Here is a 6,000-nt window from a genome sequence, read left to right as displayed (position 1 = left end):
TATGGCAACATTAGGAGCAGGAGCCCGAGCAGGCAGGGCACTGCCAACTCGGCAGGTGGGGCGGGCCCAGGGGCGGTCCGGGGCAGGACCATTTGTGCTCTGGTCCACTCTCCTCTCCGAGGCGGAGAGCTGTCCTGCCGGGTGGGTGGCTGCGCCCACGGCGGCTTTGGGGGTCCGAAACTGGACTTCCCAAAACTGGGGGGGAAAACCAAGTGTTGTGATTAAAAAATCCGAAAAGCTCTGAGGCATCAATAGGTAACCAAAAATGCTTACAGGCAGTGGTAAGGTGTGACTGTTTTGCTTTTTCTAACATAATCTAGTAGAGTCAAGAATGCCACACTACTTATAAAAAAAAAAAATAGAGTATTTTCTTTAGGCTGGGACAACTGCATTCTTAATTAAACTTCTTTGCTTTTCAGATGCAAAGGAAAAGGATTTCTATTTATGAAGGCAGTTTGTTGAACTTTGAGCTATTGATAGAAAGGTTCCCAGCACACTGCTGCATTCCACAAGTGCCTTTAGTTCCTAATGAGTATTAAAGGTTATGGTGTGGCAGTGGATTTGTCCCAAGCAGGTTATAGTACAACTCAAACAGACGTTGAAATAAGAATATATATTTAAAGGATACTAGCCTGCCAAAATCAAACTCTTAATTGAACTGCCTGGATGTAATAGAATTCTAATCCCTATTCCATGTGATATGAGTATTCTGCTGCAGTTCTGAGTGCTGTATGTCACGGTGGGCTTGTCAAACTCTGGTCCTTATTCAGAATTAAAGATGCTGGAATTAGTTTAGGGCTTTAGACAGGACAAGTCCTGAAGTGACATCTTTTTTTTTGATGTATGTGTTTTCCTTTCCTTTTTGTTTTTATGCATCTTTTAATTTTCATCAAGATCTGTTTCCAGCTATGCAGTGAAAACACTAGTAAGTTTATGGTTCAAAAATGTTGTAGGCTTTGCAGACTTAAAAGTTCCTAGGTAAAATTGCTACCAACCATGTGAAAAATTACTTGGATTTTCATCTCCCTGTTTTGTCGATGAGTATCTGTGTATTTTGCAAAATATGTTATAGGAATGGGATAAGCAGGATGAAAAGTACTTGAGGACTAAGACATTACTGAGAGCAAATTATTGAATAGACAGATGGGAATGAATGTTTGGGTGATATCTACTTTCCTGTACCCTTTGTCCTCCTTCTTTTGGGACACAGATCAGTGGGACATGCTATCTATTAAATGCTGTAGGAGAGAGCATGCTTCGTATGAATTCAGCATTCTTTCAGACCTTGACTTTAATAACATATGCAGAAAATTCTCCCGAGTGACATAGTTTGGAACCAAGTTTGTGGAAGCATTACAAACTTGATAAATTACCTGTTTTGTGTTTGGGGTTTTTTTACTAAGTAGTGACAGTGACCACTCCAGGGGAACTAGTGGGTCAAACAGTAACCTTGATTTTGTCGGTTGTTAACCCATTCCATAGCAGTGGAGTTTGCAGTATAATTCGTAGCAAGCTGTGAAGCTGACATTTGCTCCAGAGACCTAGTAAGGAATTTGGGGATGAGTAACGTGTGTGAAAGCCCTACCTGTGCCACTTTTTCCCTGGTTATGCTCATTAAATCAGGAAGCAGGAGAAATCCTTGGATCTGACATGACTTTGTTGTTTTATAATTTCAAAGCTTTGCTTTCATGTTCCATCTTAAAACTGATTTGTGTACATTTTAGTAAGATGGATGAAAATTACAGAGGAAAAGAATAAAACTGACAAGACCATAGTAGGTGTGATGGCAGAGAACTTTCATTTACCAGTGTCCTGGTAGTATATACCTCGATAACTGGATTATACTCAGAATGAAAAAACAGTGTAGGACATGTTAAAAAGTGTTTCATTTCACTAGTGGCAATAAATACAGTCAGTCTTTTAACAAGGATTTAGTTTTAGACACAGAGCACAGCTGTGATCAGCTCTATTAACTTTGTCCATCTAGTTCTCTAAAACTAATAAGAGCAGTGCTTTTTAAATTCAGTTACACTATTCAACCAAAAAATAATTGCTAGTCATCTGGTAGTAAGAAATAGATTATCCAGCTTCTAAATCAGTTTCTCCAAAATATATGCATGTCCTTCTAGTTACGAACTAAATTTGAAATTACAGACAACAACAAGATTTTTTTTTTTTTTTGGTAAAGGTTAATGTGAAAGTATGTAAGGGAAAAATATCTGAACAGATTATTGAAAAAGAAAAGTTGTTCCTTTTTGGATTTTTCAAGACTAATTTTAAATTTGCTTTTAGAAAGAGTGTAGTAAGTATCTAAATTACATATTTCAGTTTTAATGTCATAATAGTTTAGAACATGGACTGTCTTTAATAAAGGAATATGGGGAAATGCTAGCTCTAGTCCTAGCATTTGAAAAAAAAATACCATGACTATACATAAAGAATCCTGTCTCTATATTATTTTTGTAATTATTGTTATTATGCACAGCACAGTGGTTAACACTTCCATCACCTCTGACGAGGGGCTGTTTAATGATTCCTCATTTGTGGAGAGATCTCAGTGATACAGAGCAAAATCCATTAATTCAAGAACTGAGATGTGGTCCCCTAATTCATAATCTATTAATCCCAGTTTTGAGATAATTTCTTCCTTCCACATGAACACATTTTAGAAATGACCTCTTGTATCTGCATCCTTTAATGGCTCTTGTATCCACATAAATAAGACCGTATGATACCTGCATTATTTTCTTGTATTTATACATATAAAATGTGAGTGAAGAATGATGAATTTATATTATATATACCAACTTAAAACCACAAGGAAATACTTTAAATAAAACTTGTTTTCTTTGGTTTTAGATGTGGATTTTTGTATTATATTTCTGAGAGTGTCTGTAGTATTAATATTTTGAGCTATCTCAAGCTCCTTGTTAATTGAAAAGTTTGTTTTATCAGTCCCATAGCAGGACAAGTGAAACTAAGGCCTAATTAAAAAAGAAAGTTCTGACTGCAGAGGAATCAAACTGATGTAAAATTTTTTTCTACTTTCAGTTTTACCTGTGCTACCACAGCAATGTCCTGGCACTGGTGCTGCTCAGGAGATGCAGAATTTCATCTTGAAAGATCCTGTAGCCTCAATAAGGTTCACTTACCTTTTTTTTCCAGTTTTTCATTTGCAATTTCTGCTCTGTAATCCTATCATGAAGGGCAAGATTAATCTGAAATATTCTGAATGTCAGTGCTGAAATACATCTCTCAGACATGTCCTGACGCATCAAAGAAAGGTTACGTGATATAGTATTTGAAAGTGAGAATCCCATCAGATCTGCTATCAGACCCCTATTAAAACTTTGATTTTTAAGGATCCGACTACACTGATGCCCAGTCAACATTCCCTGTAGTCAACTTTTTAGTTACCTCCTCAAGTGTTGAATTATAATCCAATCATAACCAATATGTTCATTAGGAAGAATAAAGGTTTTGTAAAGTTTTCAAGAGAACATTAGCCAAAATGTATCTTACAATTGCAAAATGTTATTTCTGTTTTGAAATATTTCATCTCTGCAGTACAGTCCATGACAATTTAAATATTTTGGTTTTATTTTTGAATAATTACCACCAAGGTACAGGCGGTCAAACCCAATGTAAATACCAATACCATCTAAAAATAACATTTATGGGGAGCTAATCATTTTATGCTCTGATGATACAACAGTAAATAATGTGTGACAGCATCTGCCAGTAAGTTGATAGTATGTTTTTCTGACTTTTCCATAATTCTTCCTGTTTCATTACATGTAATGCCATTGCATGGTTAAGTCCCGCTGTACTCACTGTATGTGCACACCATCCCTGTAATGCACATCTCTTTGGGAGAGACGTGCGGAGAGACGTGCGGAGGTCTGGGGCAGGCTGTGTTGTTAAGGTGTCACTTTGTGTAACTAGTAGATGAAGAACACTGTTTGGATGAAAACCTGTTCAGGTTTACTTGCAGCAGCTGCTGAGGAACAAAGCAGAAATATTAATGGCCGCAGTTAGCCTACTAAGCTGTGGACTTCCTTGCTTGCCAGCCAGGAGACTACAGAAGTGAATGCAGCATTCAGGTAGTTATGAAGCAGACTTTTTGAGAACACCAGCAGTAGGCTGTCTTGAATATTAGAGCTTTGCTTCATTTCCCATGAATATTTTCTGAAAAAATCCTTCACAATTTGAGAAAGAGTAGATTTTCAGTCAGGGTGCCATCTGACTAGGATATAAGAAATATATAGGAGCTGAGTTTGATCTCCCATTGAAATTGATTACTTTAGGGCTTCTTGCTGGCTCTGCCTGCAGTGTTGTTTTGTGGGAATGATACAGGACAATACTGGCAGGGATGGATGAAGCCTGAGAAATGAGAAGATTGAGCGATGGTGAAGCAATTATCAATCTCGTCCATTAAGAGTTTTAATTACAGAATTACAGAATGGTTGGGGTTGGAAGGGGCCTCTGAAGATCATCTAGTCCAACACTCCTGCTAAAGCAGGTTCACCTAGAGCAGGTTGCACAGAATCACATCCAGGTGGGTTTTGAATATCTCCAGAGAAGGAGACTCCACAACCTCTTTGGGCAGCTTGTTTCAATGCTCTGTCGCCCTTGCAGAAAAAAGGTTTTCCTGATGTTCAGAAGGAACTTCCTTTGCTCCAGTTTGTGCCTGTTGCCCCTCGTCCTGTCACTGGTCACCACTGAAAAATGTTTGGCCTCCACAAATACTTGGTTATGTGACAAACATAGAGGAATTTGAAACTTAAACAAGAAAATTAATTTTAAAAAATTACCTTTTGTTAAATCTTTATGCAGTTTTATGGCTGCTGCCTTATATGTCATGTTATTTCCTTGTTATTATGTTATAGTTAACCTTCAGTTGTAGTCACACCCACAAAAATTTGTGCCTAATCAATAGGGGTAGTATCAAAGATAGGTTAGCACTTTTTTATCTGCCCAGTGTGGCTGTCTAGCTGGCATTGGCAGTAGAGACGTACGCTGGGCTTGGCTTTGACTTCAAAATAGGAAGTTTTACAGTAGAACTGGTGGGCAGTTAGTACTGAGTCTGGGCACAGAGATGCAGAAATGGAATTTACACGTATTTTTGTTAGCTTTTTTGGAAGTGTTTTTTGAGGTTCCAGAAAGTGAAGCTACAGTTAATATAGCATCTTCTGTATGGATAGCCTCTCCTGTGTAGAGAAGTGGTCTCTGTGAACTCCTGATGTTGCACATGTATGGGACCATCTGTGGTCATACATGATGCTGAAGCTCAGGATTTTGAGAAAGTGCAACTTAAATGCATAAAGCTAAAGATTGTAGTGTGGTTTTTTTATATATGAGTATATAAATACTAGGCATAATTGGGATCTTAGCTTTGCTATATCTCTGACTCTTTAAAGCTTGATAGCATAATTTAAATGTTTGTTTCATGTTGTTTTTTTCACATGGGATTGATGGTTTATTGGTAGTCTCCATGCAGTCCTCCAAGGAAGGAAAACAGAATGAAGTCATGTTTTAAAGCAATGATAATGACCTCAGGGCAAGGCATTTGGAGAAGAAGGAAGAATTAGTGAAAAGAATTTTTGTTATTTATGGCATTATAACAGAATATACTAGATAATATCTCTGATAATGCTTTTTCAGAAACTATGTGAATTTTGGTTAATTTTAATTTATATGAATATATTTCTTTAATGACCTAAAGGGCAAGATAGACACAAACATTCAAAACTTTGGAATTTTTATTCTGCTTTATATATGAGAAAGACATCATCTCTCTGCTCTGGAGAGCAGTATCTGTTTAACAGTATGTAGTCATGATACTGCAAACAATGAGGTGATCTGTCTTCCTTAGAATACCACAGTTTTGGTGGCTTTTGGGTTTTGTTTTGATTTTTTTTTTTACCTCCCCCTTGTGGAAGTGTGTGAATGTGAGATTCTTACCTTTCACTGGGGAAAAAACGGCTTGCAGTTGTTCTG

The 6,000-nt window shown here is 37.3% G+C and overlaps 1 protein-coding gene across 1 annotated transcript in view; it reads left to right on the top strand.

The window, feature by feature from the left end:
• Window positions 1-3,089: 3,089 nt before the first annotated feature.
• Window positions 3,090-6,000, top strand: part of ADAMTSL1 (ADAMTS like 1) — a 387,380-nt gene continuing 384,469 nt past the window's right edge. The window contains exon 1 of the mRNA XM_039385969.1: window positions 3,090-3,142. The gene's annotated coding sequence lies outside the window, so the exon portion shown is untranslated. The remainder of the gene's footprint in view (window positions 3,143-6,000) is intronic.

Source organism: Pipra filicauda, unplaced genomic scaffold (genome assembly GCF_003945595.2).
Source record: "Pipra filicauda isolate LSUMZ 115617 unplaced genomic scaffold, ASM394559v2 scaffold455_size529941_pilon, whole genome shotgun sequence".
Lineage (NCBI taxonomy): Eukaryota > Metazoa > Chordata > Aves > Passeriformes > Pipridae > Pipra > Pipra filicauda.
Note: the sequence above shows the minus strand (reverse complement) of the source record. Positions and strands in the feature narration are given on the sequence as shown.